Source organism: Notamacropus eugenii, chromosome 1 (assembly GCF_028372415.1).
Source record: "Notamacropus eugenii isolate mMacEug1 chromosome 1, mMacEug1.pri_v2, whole genome shotgun sequence".
Lineage (NCBI taxonomy): Eukaryota > Metazoa > Chordata > Mammalia > Diprotodontia > Macropodidae > Notamacropus > Notamacropus eugenii.
Window position 1 is genome coordinate 328,574,572 of NC_092872.1, and position 19,187 is coordinate 328,593,758.

General features: G+C 34.7%; 1 pseudogene; it reads right to left on the reverse strand.

Annotated features, from left to right (window-relative positions):
- Window positions 1-17,718: 17,718 nt before the first annotated feature.
- Window positions 17,719-18,385, reverse strand: LOC140525596 (small ribosomal subunit protein eS6-like; annotated as a pseudogene).
- Between the last annotated feature and the right edge of the window lie 802 nt (window positions 18,386-19,187).

Below are 19,187 nucleotides of genomic sequence, written 5' to 3' on the forward strand. Positions count from 1 at the left end.
TTGTGTAGTGAAGTTCAAAGGTGAGTAAAGGGAAGGAATCTTAGGGTTAGCTAGCTTTCTGACGGAAAAGAAACTCCAAAAGTAAGAAAAGAAAAAAAGAGAAAAAGATGATTCTTTGGTTGGTTCAAATTGTACACCTCAGGATAATTTAAACTTTCAACAGTGATTTTGGACTTTTCTATTAGAAAAAACAATAATTAGACATTGTTCATTGTGAATGTTAGATTTGTATAGACAAAGCATTCATGAAGGGCAATTATCGCAGTGTTGCTATATTAGTATGAATGTTAATAGCATGTTTGTTTTTGAGATGGGTTATGCATTCTGATAAATGTCTGCTTTAATCTAGTCATCTGTGTATCACTTGTCTAAGTACTCTCATTTAAGATGCCATATCCCTTCTTGTAGCAATAAAGGGGTAAAGCAACATTAATATTAAATAATTAGAAAAACAAAAGGGGAATGATTAAACATATTTACATAATTGAAATAACACTGTGTCACAGTGGGAAATCGGGACAATGTTGTCTCCTTTCAAAGTAATTCATAATTCAGATTTTTAATTATGGCATATTCATTCATTTAAAGATGATTCTGGATGAGAGGGCCACTAATGAAATACAATCATTAGCATCTAAACAAAGTAATTTACAAAGTCTCCTTTAGGGGAAAAGATTTCTAGAACATCATCAATCACACAAGATATGCAAAAACAAGCAATTAAACCACACACAAGAACTACAACAGCCTTATATATCAGTAATGTACACATGAAAACATAACTGATTACAATGATTAGACTAGGGTAGTGTGGCTAATTTGTATTTTATGTAGTGATTCCATGGAAGAATGCACCCGGACAGACACGTTACACACAAGAGGAACTTCATTTTATTAATATACACTCAAAACACACTTTTAAAAAAACTAAATTTTGGGTGATTGCCTAGGCATTGATTGAGGATGGAAATTTAGGGCGCTGTCTTTTTAAACTGACATTCTTTCTCCTGGGTTTCTTTTTGCCTGCTGTTTGATTTTGTAAATGGGCAAAATGTGGGATTAGGGAGATATTTTAGGAGAGGCAGGTGCTGCATTAGATTCTCATTACTGTTCAAATCCTGCTTTGGGCTTCCAGTGAGAGAGTGCTTACAGAACTCAATGGGTCAGTGATTTATTGGTGCTTCTTCCATATACACAATTAACAATTCACTTAGCATACAACAGGATTAAATGGGTAGTATAATTTTAATGCCTGTGTAGAGTGTCCTGTTAAATGGACTCATAGAGGGACTAGTTTTATACATTTCCCCTTCGGGTTGAACTATAATCCTGTTGAAAATCTAAATCATTTTGGTTGGTTGATTTTGTTTCAAGGTAGGAGGGGATATGGTATGGAAAAATAAATAGGAATACTAATATGTTGGGGAAGAAGCCTCTGAAAAGGCTGGCACCCCTAGCATAAGCTGAGTTGCCTTTAATAACCAGCAGCTTCAGAAGTCAAAATATTCACTATTGAACACTCAAAGGATAAAAATGCTGGTTAATTTTCAACACTGCTCCTTCATTTGACTTTGCAATTTATAACCAGTGAACATTAATGCAAGAATGGTTTGGTTGAGGAGGAGTTTAAAATTAGAGCACCTCTTCTCATTAGCCCCAACAGCCTGACCCAGGGTGAACTGAGAAGCAATTTGTCACCAGATTCTCATTTTGCTTCTGTTATCTCTCCTTGTAAATGAAGCATGGCAATTTATTGTAGCATCTCGCAGAGTCAAGAACATGATGTGTAAAACACATACGAAAAAAAGTCTTTCTTCACATTCATTAACACCCAGCACATAGAGGCAGTTCACTTTTCCCTCTAATGAAGGAGGGGAAATCTTAAATCTAAAGCTTTCCATCATGTGAAGAAGTCCTCTTCAGGCCATTAGACAGGAGCTGAGTTGGATTGAAGAAAGGTCATTGACAAAAAAAAAAAAAAACAACAGTGAATGGCAATATGAGAAAATAGAAAATGGATAAAAGAAGAGGTTTTAGAAAGCTCAAAGAATGAAAAGTACATTTTTGGCATCAATGATCAGCCCTTCTTATCTCTCTCTGTTTTCTGTTTTCAGTGAAGAAAGGAATATCTAGTTTTTTATTTAGCTGGGAATTGCTTTAATGTTTGGACAATTCTCATTTCTTCACCCTTGATCTGACCTTGCAAGAAACATTAAATTAGGTTCACTTGAAGAGCACATTATCTATGATCTATAAAACAGGTTTGCCTTTTTTCTCTTTAGAAGAAACTGCAGTGTGCAAGATATTCATGCATTTTGATTACGTAACTGACAGCTCTTTTCTTGGGCTGGTAATATACTATCTTACCTCATCTGATTAATTCTGATTAATGACTGGGTTGTGTATAGTCTGCCAAATGGCACCTCAGAAGGAACCTATTAACAAATTAGTTTATAGTACAAATTCCAAGAGAGACCAGGAACACTATTTGAATTAGATCCATATATGCATTTGTGAGGATACATATATAGCAAACCTCAATATTTGTTGATGATGATAATATGAAATATATTTATATCGGAAAAAAAGTCCCGCTAATTCAGATGACCAATAAATTCCAACATTTGTCAAATCAGCTTAGAAATTTAAGTTACACTGTGATGGAGTGATCTTAACCGAAAAGGAAATTTTGATCTATACTCAAAATGCCCCCTTCTGGTTTTAATGCTTGACATTCAATTTTTTTTTCATGAGCTGTGTTTGTTCATGATCCTGCCAAAAGACCTAATATATTATGCTCCTGAAGTGATGAAAATTTTTATAGCTGTTTAATAAGGTGTTAGAATTACTCTCTCTGATACCACAATGACTTACTTAGCATTTTTTCTAGTAGTGTTTATTTCTCACAGTCTGTTGTAAACTATTCTTTATATTCTCCAAGATTTGGATAGAATTGAGCAATTCTAGCAAGTTATACCTTGTTATACTTCTTTAAATGTCTCTTCACTTAGTCTATGCTAAATGCATTGATAAATTGAATCTGAAATATATCCTAGTGTGTATTCAAAGGAAACGTAATAGTCGAATAACTTTTATGGACAAATCACAGGATTATAAGATGCTAGAATTTATATAGCATCCTCTAATGCAATCTCTTTATTTTACAGGTAAGGAAACTAAGGCCAGCGAGGTGAAATTTTCCTGAAGAGACATAGGTAGCAAATAGCAGATCTTCTGATTTCAAATCTAGTAATCTTTCCACTGGAAACTAGCTGGCTTAGTGGATAGAGCGTTGAGCCTGGAGTCAGGAATACCTGAGTTCAAATCCATTTTCAGACACTTATTAGCTGTGTGTCCCTGGGCAAGTCACTTAACCTCTGTTTGCCTTAATCTACTAGAGATGGAAATGGCAAGGCATTCTAGTATCTTTGCCAAGAAAACCCCATATGAGGTCACAAAGAGTTGGACACAACTGAACAATTTTTTCCACTATATCATACTTCCTTACACATATTTTAGATAAAATTCTTAATTTCTTTTTGAATATAAGCCTTGAAGGTCTTTTTCTCTGCTATACAGGATGGAATGATCATTCTGGCTGTTATTCTTATTGAAGCTAGTAGACAGCTAGCTAGCCTGAGAATCAGGTATACCTGGCTGTCTGACTCAGAATAAGTCACTTAACTTCTCACTATCCCAGACAGCTCTATCACTCTTAAGTTGCAGGTTCTGATCTTCATTGCAGAGGATTTTCTGAACTGGAGTTTCTTATATCAATGGAATCACAAATCTGGTTTAAAAAAAAATCTGTCTTGCTTTTACCTAGAAAGAGCATTAAACTGATTCTCCTAGGTAACTGGGGCCATTTGGTATTTTGTGAACTGTTTATTTATTTGTTGTTGTTCAATCATTTCCATTGTGTCTGACTCTTTATGACCCCATTTGGGGTTTCACTGGCAAAGATATTGGAATGGTTTACCATTTTCTTCTCCAGGTCATTTTGCAGATGAGGACACTGAGTAAGTATCAGTGGCCAGATTTGAACTCAAGTCTTGCTAACTGCAGGCCCAGTGCCTTGTCCACTGCACCATATTACGATCTCTAGTTATATAGTGTATATATATATATATATATACATATATATATGTACATATACATATATATATATGTATATATATATATACACACACACACTATACATATATAAATATAATATAATAATATAATATATTTAATAAATATATTAAAAAATGTATATATTTATAGTACACATTTTCTTTACCAGGAGGAACACTGGGACTCTGATACTTTGCAGGTCAAAGATAAATCTCAGGAAATGTGACAGTGTATCCAGGGGTTAGTGGTCAAGCATCTTCTCATAGTCTACTACTCTGCACAGCCATTCTATTTCTTTAACATACTCATCATCTTTCCCAACACAATGATTAATCAGTTTCAGCATAGAATGGGGACTCAATGTGGAGACAAAACAGGGATTCAATAAATATTCATCAATAGACTGATAAGACATTGAAAGCAAGTGCATTTCCAAAGGACATTCTGTCAGGAGGCATTTTCATTTATATGAAAATACAAAAATCTTCTATCTTGCATTTAAAGTCTTTCAAAATCTGACCCTCACCTACCTTTCTAGTCTTATTTTAAACTACTCCCCTTCACACACTATCTGTTCCAGTCAGATTGATTTATTTAATGATTCTGTAACATTTCATCTCCTAATGTATTTATGCAAGTATTCTCGTATTTCTGTTATCCAGTTCTTCCTCACTTCCATCTCAATGAATCCTTAGTTTCCTTCAAAGCATAGTTTAGATGTCATTTCCTCTACAGGGCCTTTTCTGATCCTCCTAGTTATTAGCACTCTTTTTCACTTCAAATTATTTTGGATATATTTTGTTTTTATGTGTGCAAAGTGTGTGTGTGGCCATGTAATGTGTTTTCCATATAGGTTGTTTAAATGTCTAAATGCATGTGGCTTATGGGGAGGCATGGAGAGATATAACCTGAGGTCTAGACTGACTCTGAGAAGTAGAAAAGAGCCAGCATAATAGCTAGGGGGAAGGGCAGGCAAGCCTGTCATCAGGCACCTGTCTATGAGGGAGACCTCCAGTCTATGAAGGAGTATCAGACTAGAATTATATTTGCTTTCCTAAATATTGCTGTCCTAGAGGTTCAAAACAAGAAACTACTTTCTAAAATACTTTAAGGAATAAAGATTGATCTAAACTTATATTCACCAGTTTGACTCTCTCCCACTACATTTTAATTATACAAAAGACAGTTAAAATAGTAAATACTGAATAAACTTATCTATCGAAACAATTGAAATAATAAGTTGTTATTAGACATTATATCAAAATTATACCAGAAGTTGGACCAAAAATTATGCAGAATGAATGTATTTTCTCACTCAAAACAAAATGAGTTTTTAACTAAAATGAGCTAAAAATGAGAGAGAGACAGAGAGAGAGAGAGAGAGAGAGAGAGAGAGAGAGAGAGAGAGAGAGAGAGAGAGAGAGAGAGAGAGAGAGAGAGACAGAGAGAGAACAATCTCACAATCTCACACAATCTTACTCTAGGAGAGATATCCCAAAGTCTCCAGAGAGCACAGCTGGAAATCAGGGACATGTTGACGAGTTGACTTCCTCTGAATACCTATATCTTCCAAAGTTTTTCTCTCTATATATATGTTTAGAGTTAATTCCCAAGGGAGTCCAGAGCTTTGCATTTCCTATTAAAGAATGTCTCTCCTTTCCTATGCTTTCTCACTAACTCCTCTCTTTAAACAATCGTTATGTATTGTGTTTGAATTCCCTCTGTTGATTAAGAGAGTCCCATTGAAAATGACCTAAGCTTGGTTGGAAATAGAGATTGCACTTGTGTACATGTTATATCCCTTCAGAAGAATATATGCTTCTTAAAGATAGGAGTTTCATTTTTGCTTTTGTACCCATGGTGCCTGACACACAGTAGGCTCTTCACACGTGGTTTTTTAAGTTGAACTGAATGTGTGTGTATGTATATAGTATACATAGGGCTTTATAAAGGCCTCCAGCTCAGTGAATAGATATGAAAATTTTGGGGAGCGTTTGGGAAAGAATATCTAAGTAATAGGCATGGATGAGTTGTGATTGCCATGACTAGAGGGAGGATCATTGCTTATGAAAGCACAGGTTCATTGAAGTATGTAGGATAGTTATAGCAATTCTGTTTAAATATATTCTGTACATAGCCCAACTAAAATAACTCTGAAAAATTAAATGAATGAGATAGAAAATGATAATTAAAATCTAACAATGGACTAGTAATTGACTGACAACCTGCCTCCAGCTTAAATGTTTAAGCATATATAATGTTATATATAGTATATGTTATATGCATATGTTATATATAATATTTAGGTATATGTAATGTGTATACAATGTATAATTTTATATATATATATATACATCAGAGTATATATAAGGCATAAATATGAGTGTTTTTTGGAGCGGTATTAAATTAAATCTGTCTCTGTCTCTTTCTTTCTCTTTCTGTGTGTGTGTGTGTGTGTGTGTGTGTGTGTGTGTGTGTGTGTTCCTCTCAGCACCCCTCTCTCTTAGACCAAAGTGATCTGGATTGATGGAAAGAAGGTTGGAGGCAGAGGCTAGACTTCAATAAATATATGCCAAGTTGATCTCTTTTCTAAAGTCAGTGGATCTGTTTTACCTTTCTATGTGTAGTACCCTCTCTGTGGCTACTACTTCAGCTCTTATTTAAATTATTCAGCTGGATTCTGAGAAAGCAGTTGACTCAGGTTCTATGAGCATAGCCCTGAGGAGTTAGCATTTCTAGTACTGTTCCCTAAGGAATACTGACCAGTGTGTTCCAACTGATTATCAACCAGGCTTGATTAGATTTTGGAAAGCACAAACAGTTATTGAAGCAACAGTGCTTATCAAAACAATCCCTCCCAAATGATGGGAAGAGGGAGGAGTCTCATCTTTTCCACACAAGGTCCTGGAGGAGAATGGACTCAAACTCATAAAAATAATACTATAAAGGATTCACATAAAGATCTCATGAACAAAAAGGTCACTTAAAGTCTTGGTCACTGGAACTCTTTTCTTTTTCCTCATAAATTTCCCTTTAGGTGTAGGTTTCTTATGAGATCTGAGTGTTTGTGCCTTTGTAGAAACCTGAAACTTAATTTCCTTGATATATCTATTTTGTCTTTTATCTGACTTTCGGCTCCAGATACAGAAGTTATGAACTACTACTACTCTGAAGGTTCTACTTGCTATAGTAAACACTGCTACCAGAGCTAATGTAAAGCCAAGGTCTTCTATTCTTTCAAAGTACACAAAGTTTTAACCTGACCAATTCTATCTCTCAGTGGGTTTTTGAATGCTCAGTGGGTTTTTCTCAGAGCTTCTCTCTGCTCTTAGCATATCACTCTTTAATCCTAGCTGGATGCATTATCTCCTGCTAGTTTAGTCTTTCCAAGGGATGAACTCTCTTTCCACAGGAATGTTTTCCTCTCAAGGACCTAGAACCCTCAGGTTCTAGGTTCTAGAAACCCTTCAGGTTTCTTCCATTGGACTAACTGGGCCCAAACTAACTTGCTGTTTTCATATGCAGTCCTAAAATTATGCATTGATCTTCAATTGATTACAAGATATTTCCTATGTAATATGCCTTTATCTTATAATCCAAAGTCCCTATGATTCATTCAAATAGATTAAAGATTTATCATACTTAGTTTATAGTTTTGACTGATTGAATCCAGCTGTCTTGATCTTACTTACAAGGGAATGGTCATGACATTTGAAATATTTCTCCACACAGTGCAATTTCATGCATGCAATGGATGCAAAAATTATTGCACTGAGAAACCAGGGAAGTATGATATTAGGGATCAGCTTTTTAGGGACTTATATAAATTTCTATTTCCTTATGAGACATGTATATAAACTGTATGTGCATTTTTGGGGTACACATGAAGCTCTTGGATTATTATAATATTGGTAGCAGCAATACTAATACACAACTTGTGTGCTTCTTTCTTTAAGCCTACAGAAAGACTGAAATTAAATGATTAAATTATTACCCAGTAAAGGGGTAAAATATTTGATATGTCCACCAGGTGGTACTATTCTCAAAGTACCAGCTAAATGATTTTGTTACCATCTCCCTGGTACACACGTACAAATCTCACTGGTGTATATATAGTCAGGAATGGTGAAAAAGTTAAAACCTTTGTTTTATGACTCTGAACTGAGCAATGATGAATAATGACTTAGATTTAATCTCAAACTTTTATGTAACATTCTCTTTATCATAGTAGTTCCCTGACTAAAACCATCAGCAATCATTATCTGTAATGGAGATAAGCAAGAAGCTTTCTCAGTGAGATTAAGGGTGAGACAAGGATGTCCACTATCATGACTATTATTAAATATTGTACTGGAAATGGTAGCTTATACAAGTAAGAGGAGAAAAAGAAGTGAAAGAAATAAAAATAGGCAATAAGGAAATAAAATAATCACTCTTTGAAGATATGATAATATACTTGGATAATCCTAGAGAATATACTAAAAACTAGTTGAAATTATTAGCAACCTTAGCAAAGTTGCAGGATGTAAAATAAATCCTCATAAATCATCAACATATATTACAAATTCCAGCAGAAATAGATAGAAAGAGAAATTCTATTTAAAATAACTGTAGACAATAAAAAATAGTTGAGCAGATGCTGCTCAAGACAAACTGTCAAGACACAAACTCAATGAACACAATTACAAAGCACTTTTCACACTGATAAAGTCGGGTCTGAAAAATTGGAAAACTAATTACTCATGAGTAAGATGAGTCAATATAATAAAAATTATAATTCTACCTAAATTAAATTACTTATACAGTGCCATGCCAATCAAATTACCAAACAATTATTTTATAGAGCCAGAAAAAATAAAAAAAATCATCTGGAGCAGCAAAAAAACAATAATATCAGTGGAATTAATGAAAAAAAGATGAAGGAAAGTGGATACCAGGTTTCAAACCATATTATAACGTGGTAGTAATAAATATAATCTGGTACTGACTAAGAATCAGAGTGGTGGATCAGTGGAATAAATTGGATCCACAATATACAGTAGGCAATGACCATGGTAATATAGCATTTGATAAATGTAAAAAGCTTAGGTTTTGGGATAAGAACTCAACATCTGATAAAAATTTCTGGGAAAACTAGAAAGCAGTTTGGCAGAAACTAGGTAGGTCCAACCTCTCAAACCATATACTAAGATAAAGTAAAATGGGTATATGACTTAGACATAAAGAGTAATACCATAGACAAATTAGAAGAAATAATTTATCTGTAAGATCTTTGGAGAATGGAAGAATTTATGGCCAAACAAGATGAAGAACATTATGAAATTCAAAAAAGAGAATATTGATTACATTACCTTAAAAAGGTTTTGCACAAAGAAATCCAATGCTGCCAAGATTCAGAGAGTAGATAGCTGGTAATTTTTTTTATAGTATCTCTTATAAAGGCATAATTTCTTAAATTTATAGAGAACTGAGTCAAATTTATAAGAACAAGAGTTATTCCCCAATTGATAAATGGTCAAAGAATATGAGTAGGTAGTTTTCAGATGAAGAAATCAAAACCTTTTATAGTTATAGAAAAAATGCTATAAATCACTATTGATTAGACTAGAAATGCAAGTTAAAACAACCCTGAGGTACCACCTCACATTTATCATATTGGCCAATATGTGTGCTTGTCCTTTTTTGCTGAAGAAGACCATGCCATCAGAGAAATAATGACATGGCTTGCACTTGACTTTGTTTTGAGTGAAGGAGGGATGTCCAGGTCACCAGCCTCACTGCTCCTCCAGAGCCATCTGAATTCAGGGACCAGATATTCATCAGGATGACTAGAGATAACCCAGGTTGAGGCAATTGGGGTTAAGTGACTTGCCCAAGGTCACACGGCTAGTGAGTGTCAAGTGTCTGAGGTGAGATTTGAACTCAGGTCCTCCTGACTCCTGCACTGGTGCTCTATCCACTGCACCACCTAGCTGTACCATAAGGCCAATATGACAGAAAAGGAAAATGACAAATATTGGAGAGGAAATGGGAAAATTGGGACACTTAATCCAGCCATTTTGAAGAGCAATTCAGAACTATGCCCAAAGGGCTATTAGGTCTATATCCAAAAGACATAAAAAATGGAATAAATATATATGTATAAAGTTGTTTATAGCAGCTCTTTTTGTGGTGATGAAGAACTGGAAACTGAATGGCTCCCTATCAATTGGAGAATGGATAAACATGTCCTGGTATATTATTGTAATGGAATAATATTGTCTTGTAAGAAATGATGAGCAGGATGCTTTCAGAAAATCCTCTAAGACTTAAATGAACTGATGCAAAGTGTAATGAGTGGAACCAAGAGCTCATTGTACACAGTGACAGCAATATTGTACAATGATCAGCTATGAATGACTTAGCTAATCTCAGCAGTGCAAAGATGGAACACAATTCTGAAGGACTTAGCATAAGAAATGCTGTCTGCTTCCAGAGAAAGAACTAATGGAGTCCAGAATGCATATCAAAGCATCTTTTGCTTTTTAGGCTTTTATTTAATTTTTTGGTCTGTGTTTTCTTCTGCAACATGACTAATATGAAAATATGTTTTGCATGATGGGACATGTATAATCAGTATCAAATTACTACCCTTCTTAAGGAAGGATCTGGGGAAAGAGGGAGAGAGAGAATTTGCAACTCAGATTAAAAAATGAATGTTAAAAACTGTTTTTGCATGTAATTAGAAATTTTTTTTAAAAACTGAATAATAATTTGAGAGAGAGGAGAGAACATGATTTACATTTGTATACATATAGTCCCTCCTTGCCCGCTGGAATATAGTTTCCTGCAGTAAATCTATGGGAGTCCACAAAATGCTTACATAGATTTAATTACAAAATGCTCCTTAAAGAAATAAAGAACAACTTAAATGCTAGGGGAATATTCAGTGCTTATGCCTGGGCTAGACCAATATAATAAAATGTACAATGCAATCAAAATTGGACAGCTCCAATATTTTAACAAACTCTCTAAGGTATACTTTGGAGAATTTTGTAAAATAAAACAATCACTTGAAGAATAAAAAATCTGGACTATTAAGAGAAATATTTAAATTAACTTAGGGTAAAGGGGAAATAATATTTCAAGATATCTATACAATGAAACATTTGTCATCAATAATATTTGGATTGGGTAAAAGTAGAGACACAGATCACTGGAATAGACTAAATAAGGAAGAATCAGAAACAATGGAAAACAATAACTCAGTGTTCTATGAAGCTGAAAAAATTTCTTAGGAATGAATTCTTCATGTGATAAAAATTTAGGGAAAACCTGGAAAACAGTCTAGCAGAATTGAGACTTAGATCAATATTTAATATGATAATCCATAATAAATTGCAAATGTATGTGTGATCTTAATATTAAAGATAAAACAATTTTAAAAAAGAAATAGATCAAATATACCTCACATCTATGAGTATTACATGAAATAAAAAAGCTTTTGTGAAACTATAAATAAAATTAATGCATCAAATTTGTGTATCAGATTTTTTTGGATGAGGGTCTAGTTTTTAAAAAATACAGACTACACACACATGCATGCATACACACACATAGGTGTGCATGTGTATGTGTGTGTGTGTGTGTGTGTGTGTGTGTGTATAATAAAACCAAAGGGTTTTGGTTATAGAGCCATGTACATTCATATGCATACATTTACACACACACACACACATACATACACATGCACACACATACAGTTGATGTCCAGAGGTCAAAGGATATGAATAGTCCTTAAAATAATTGCAAACTATTTAAATATATAAAATAATGCCCTAAATCACTAAATAATAAAAGAAATGTTAATTAAAATATCTCTGAGGTTTTCCCTCATACCCAGGAAATTGGTAAAAAACACCAAAGAGTAATAGTCAATGTTGGAGGGATTGTGGGAAGAAAGGCACAGCAGTGCATTGATAATGAATCTATGAAATGGTAGAACCATTTTGGAAAGCACTTTGAAATTATGCAAAAAAAAAGTGACCTTTTACCCAGAAATTCTACTGCTAGGCTTAAACTCCAAGGACTTCATTGCTAATGAAAAAAAACTTCAAGTTCAACAAAATTTTTATACCCCATCAATGGAGGCCTGGTTAAAAAATGTGGCATATAAACACAATGGAATATTATGACACTATAAGACATGATGAATACAGAGAGGTATGGAAGATTTTCATGATCTTATGCAGAGTGAAGTAAGTAGAACTGACAAAATACACAATAAGCACACCAATGTAAATGGAAAGAACAAACCCCAAAACAATTAAAAATGAATTTTGCAAAGTTACAAAGAATAAATATGGCCTCAAATAAGATATATGAGAAGATAGCCCTCTTCCAACACTTTTGCAGGTAGGAGGTCCACAAGTCCTGAACACTTGATATATTTCATACTTTTAATGAATATTACGTACCTTTTCAATGTAGTGTTTAGTGTTGCTGATTTTTTTCCTCTCCTTCCTATTTAAAAAAAAATTAAATAATATTTTTTCTTTGGGAAGGGGTGGGGAAGAGATACTGGGAGAAACACTAGTGATATGAAAAACAAAAGAGAAAATAACATTTTAATGGAAGGGGGGGGGACAGACAGACAGACAGAGACAGAGACAGAGAAAAGAGAATAATTAGTTATTAGTACATGCTTTCCTGCTGCTGGAGAAGCTGATTCTGGTAAAGCACCTGAGTTCAATTCTGAACTATAGTGAAGATAAAGTCTTTTGGGTATCACACTAGGCTGGTACTGTTGTACAAAGCCCCCAGGAGCAAGGAGTCACCAGGAGGGTTGCGTGAAGCAGCTTAGGTAGGAAAACACCACCCACAGAAGATTAAGGTTTCTGTGTTGATCAGTATTAGCATTGGGTCAGTGAGTCACTACTGTACTTTTAACCTGTGTGAGCTAGGGAGAAAGAAAGAAAAGGAAAGAAGTAAAGAAGAGAAAAAGAAAGAAACAAAATGAAGAAATGAGAGAACGAAAGGAAAGAAAAAGAAAGGAAGGAAAGAGGGATGGAGGGAGGGAAAGAAGAAGGGAAAGAAGGAAGGAGGGAAAGAGGGAAAGAAGGAAAGAGGGAGAAAAGGAAGGAGAAGGAAAAAGGAAGGAAAAAGAAAGGGAGAAAAGGAAGGATGAAGAAAAAAGTGAAAGAGGGAGGGTTAAAAGGAAGGCAGGAAGAAGGGAAGAAGGGAAGAAAAGAAGGGAGGTAGGGAAGGAGAGGAGGGGAAAAGGAAAGACCATCAATAAAACAAATTTTTCTGAAGTGGCAGAACCCCTTAGATTAAATAAAACTTTGGAAGAAGCCTGGTAGAAAATTCTCTAAATTATTTTTAGTCTATTAACAAGCAATGTGAGGGTTTATTTAAAAAAAGAAACAGGTAATTTCAGGGTTCCTTTGCAACACTATCTGAGAAGCACAGTTTCAGGTGAACAGTCAGGATCATAAGTAGGTTTAAGGCTGTAAATTTGAGGCGGAGGCAGAAAGTGAGTATTCATGACTTTAACCTTGTACCAACCCCTAATACAAAGGGAGCTTACTTACATAACACCGCCTTTTCACCTAAGCCTCAGAAAGAAACTCACTATGATTAGTTTTACAGCACTTTTCCTTTTAGGAATTTTGAGTCGTTCAAAAGATTTTTTATAGATAACGAGTAAAAATCGGGAGAATATGAGAAGAATATATTGAAGATAAAAAAGTGATATCAGCAGCCACTCACTCTACCCTCCCATATCTCTCCTTGTTCTTCAAAAGTTCTGCTGCCTACAGGAAGACTTAATTTTGATTTGTTATTCTTTACGACTTTCTGGTAAGATGTGGAAACTGAGGTACAAAATGACCAGGTGAAACAGTAATTTACCATAATGTCAATGAAAGTATTTGGCAAACTATATTATAAAACATATTATTCATATGTAATGCATTATTATTATTATTAATGTTGTATTATTTGTTGTCATTATTTCCAGAATCCATAGGCTTCTGATTCCCATTAGGCTCTATATTGACCAAATCATGCTGCTTCTGCCCAAATAATCAACAATCTCCTAGAGAAATATGTACTACACATTACTTTATGACACTGGGACATCTCAGAGAAAAGCTATTAAGATTTTGTTGTACTAAGAATTGCTTAATCTAAAAATCAACCCATATGTGGAATGGAGTATTTTCCTACAACAGTTAAAAGCATATTTTTAGGGAAGCTATTTTATGATCCAACTTCATTGCTTGATAATATTAAAACAGGATTTCTTAAAAATTAAAACCATTATAATGACTTTTCTCCCTTTATCAGTGTGTCCATAACTAGATTAGAATCTTAGTAGATAATTGTTTCCCTGGAAAAAGCTGACATATTTGCAAGGAGACAAGAACTATGTGAATGTAGCCAATCAAAACACAGAATATGGAAATAGCCAACTAGTGCCAGTTATATTACACAGCCTATTTTAGATATAAAAATTCTGACAGCTTGCTCTTGTGACAAAGATGTTAACAAGAAAAGAAAATGGCACTAATTTAATCTATTCTTACAGTTCATTTTGAAATGAGACTAGCATGACACTAAGTTATAATAATAAATATGAAAGTAATTTCACAATTTTTTATAGATGGCTGTTCACAGTCTTTTCACATGCAAATTTGCCATCTTTTGCTCTGTGACAGTGATTTTAAGTACATTACAGAGTTCTGAATTTTCTTATATTTGATCTCCTAATTATGTTGCAGGAATATACATGGACTAGTAGTATATGCTAGTCTATAACACAGTTTTTCATACTGTCGTGTATCTATCTCCCAGATATAGCCTCTTTATTTATTCTTGAAAGTATATTTTATCAACAAGATTCTTAAAATGACTAAGAATACCTCAGAAAAAGGGTGAAGAAAGTACTAGAGAATCTTTGGTTAAGAAATATAAAGAGAGAAGAAATGGGCATGTAGGGGAAGCCAACTCCTCAATATAACTCTAATTTCAATTTTTTTTCCTTAGAGAGGGCTGGAATGGATATTCTTGGAGGAGAGATATCTCTTGTTTTGAGTGAGATATTTGGTTCCCTGTTGAATAGTTCACTTACTCTTATGCATTTCCTGTTATATTTTGATCTGTAGAACTCCAATTTCTGTTTACTGTTTTGCTTGGATGAATGGATTTGTTTCCTGCTTGCTACTTATGACAGATGGTCTTTTGTGTAATAAGAATTTAGTGTGAAGGAGTTAAGCTGCTGAGTGTAATCTAAGGATCATTCTAGCTCTTAAGGGGAATGAGGGAGATGACTTTTTTTTAAAAACAGTATTTAGTATTTTATGTTTCCCCAATTACATGTAAAAATAAGATTCATTTATAAAACTTTGAATTCCAAATTCTCTCCCATCATCTCTCTCATGCCCCAACCTCACTGAGAAGTCATGCTGTTCAATACAGGTTATACATGTGTAGTCATGCAAAACACATCCACAACAGTCATGTTGCAAAAGAAAATATAAACAAAAATATCTAAAAAATAAATTTTAAAAGAGTATACCTCTTCATTTATTTATCGTTATTCAGACACCATCATTTCTTTCTCTGGGGACAGATAGATTTTTCATCATAAGTCCTATAGAGCTGCCTTGGATTGTGGCATTGCTGAGAATAACTGTCATTCACAGTTGATCATCTAACAATATTGCTGTTATTTTGTACACAATACATTTCACTTTGCATCGGCCCATACAAATCTTTCCAGATTTTTTCTGAAAGTGTCTTGCTCATCATTTATTATAGTATAGTATAGTATAGTAGAATATCCCATCATAATCACATACCGCACCTTATTCAGCCATTCCCCAATTGATGGGCTTCCCCTCAACAATTAATTCTTTACCCCTAGAAAAGAGTTGCTATGAATATTTTTGTACATATGACTCCTTTTCATTTTTCTTATTTTATCTATTTTGGAATACAGACCTAGTAGTGGTATTACTATGTCAAAGGGTATGTACGATTTTATAGCCCTTTGGGCATAGTTAAAAATTGCTCTGTAGAATGGTGGAATCAATTAACACCTACAACAAACAGTACATAAAGTCTCATTTTCCCACCTTCCCAACAACATTTATCACTTACCTTTTCTGCCACATTAGCCAATGTGATAGGTATGAGGTAGTAGCTCAGAATTATTTTAGTTTGCATTTTTCCATCCAATAATGAGTTATTTTTTCATATGGTTGTAGATAGCTTTGATCACTTCATCTGAAAATTGGTCATATCTTTTGATTATTTATCATTTGGAGAATGGCTCTTATTTTTATGAATTGGACCCAGTTCTCTATATGTTTGAGAAATGAGGTCTTTATCAGAGAAATGTGCTTCAATTTTTTTCAGTTACTATTACTATTCAGTTACTGAACTTCTCTCTATCCCATTTCCCCCACCAGATTTATTCAATTGTCTCTTTCACTCTGTCCCTCCTCAAAAGTGATTTGCTTCTGACTACCCCTCCTGCTATCTACCCTCCCTTCTATTACCATCCATTTCTCTTATTCCTTTCCCCTTCTACTTTCCTGTAGGGTAAGATACCTTTCTAAACCCAATTTGGCATGTGTTTTATTACCTTTTTGAGCCAATTCTGATGAGAGTAAGGTACTCTCATTCCCTTTCACTTACCCCCCTTTTTCTCTTCCACTGTAAAAGCTTTTTCTTGCCTATTTTATATGAGATAATTTACCCCATTCTACCTCTTCCTTTCATTCTCCAAGTACATTCATTTCTCATCCTTTAATTTTGTTTTTTAGATACCATTTCTTCACATTCAACTCATACCTATGCCCTCTGTCTATAAATACTCCTTCTAACTACCATAATAATGAAAAAGGTCTTACGAGTTACAAAGATAATATTCCCATATAGGAATGTAAACAGTTCAAAATTATTAAGTCCTTTATAGTATCTCTTTCCTGTTAACCTTTTTATGCATCTCTTGAGTCTTGTATCTGACAGTCAGATTTTCAATTCCACTCTGGTCTTTCCGTCAAGAATTCTTGAAAATCCTCTACCCAATATCCATTTCTTCCCCTGAAGGATTATATACTGAGTTTTTCTGAGTATATAATTCTTGGTTGTGATCCTAGCTTCTTTGACCTCTGGAATATCATATTTCAAGCCCTCTGATCCTTTAATGTAGAAGATACTAAATCTTGTGTTATCCTGAGTTTGCTCTAATTGTTTCTTTCTGGCTGCTTGCAATATTATCTCCTTGATCTGGGAACTCTGGGATTTGACTAGAATATTCCTGGAAATTTTTGTTTTGGGATCTCTTTCAGGAGATGATTGATAGATTCTTTAAATGTCTATTTTATCCTCTCATTCTAGAATATCAAGGCAATTTTCTTTGAGAAGTTTTTGAAAGATGATGTCTAGGTTCTTTTTTTTGATCATGGCTTTCAGGTAGTCCAATAATTTTTTTTTCTCCACTTGACAGAAGTAATTTATTTCTAGCACAGTTTTAGAAATTTTATTTTTACTGGACTTAGATTTGGAGGTGGAGGCTCTCAGGGAAGACAGACAACGTCTCTTAGCGATCTGTTCTTGTTGTTTCTCTTTAGCCTCCTTCATTCTCTTGGCCAAAAGCTTAGCATATTCTGCTGCTTCTTCCTTGTTCTTCTGGGTACATTGCTTCTTCAAAGCAATGCATCTATGTTTGTGCTGCAAAATGCAGGGAGTCACCAGATGCTGAATTTTAGGAACCTTGGTCCCAGGTTTCTCACCTTCCTTGTTGAGGGCTTTCTCACAACATACTGTAGGACGTCATCTTCTTTGGACAAGTTGAAAAGTTTTTGGATTCTGCTAGCTCTCTTGGGACCCAGGATACGAGGCGCAGTGGTGTCTGTCAGTCCTGGTATATCCTTCTCACCCTTCTTTACAATAACCAAGTTGAGGACACTCAAGTTGGCTTCGACAATACAGCCCCTAACAGATTTACATTTTCTTTCTCCATTTCTTCTAGGGTGATAGCAGGAATGGCCCTTACTGAGCAGCAGGTGGACACGTCTATGAGCCAAAATACCCTGCTTCATGGGGAAGCCTTGTTTGTCATTCCCACCACTGATTCGGACCACATAACCCTTCCATTCATCACCCAGAGCATCAGCAGAAACTTCAGTGGCCATCCGTTTCTCATAAAAGGTCCGCAGCTTTCTCTCATCATTGACTTCGATGAGTTTCTGGCTGGGAAAGAGATGTTGAGCTTCATCTTTGCACAGCCACTGGCTTCAGGTGGTCCAATAATTTAAAAAAATGATCTCTCCAGGATCTATTTTCCAGGCCAGTTGTTTTTCCAATGAGGTATTTCACACTAACTTCTATTTTTTTCATTCTTTTGGTTTTATTTTATTGTTTCTTGATTTCTCATAAAGTCATCAGCTTCCATTTCATAAATTCTAATTTTTAAGGAATTATTTTCTTCAGTGAGTTTTTGGACCTTTTTTTCCATTTGGTCAATTTGTTTTTTAAGGCATTATTCTCCTCATTGATTTTTTGAATTTTTTTTACCATCTTTTTTAGCTCTTCCATGGCCTAAGACCAATTCATATTTTTCTTATAGGTTTTGTATGTAGGAAGTTTGACCCTGTTGTCTTCTGAGTATGTATTTTGATTTTCTCTGCCACCATAGAAACTTTTAATGGTCAGACTTTTTTTTTTCTGTTTTTCTCATTTCCCCAGACTATTAGTTGACTTTTAACTCTTTGTTAAGGCAGAGCTTTGCTTTCAGGGTGGAGGGTGCAGTGTCCCAAGCTTCAGTGGTTTTGTGCAGTTTTTTTCAGAGACATTTCTAGGGACCTATAAATTTTCAGTTCTTTTAACACGGTGTGATGTAAGGAGAGATGTTTATCCTCCCCTGGCCTGTTCTCTGGTCTGTGAGCAACCACAAGTACTCTTTTCTCCCTTGGAACTATGAGGAGAATCCTCCCTCCACTGTAGCCTCAAATTCTCCTGCATTAATGATTCTCCTTGCCCTCAGACTGCTGCTCAGGACTGTGACCAGGATTCATGTA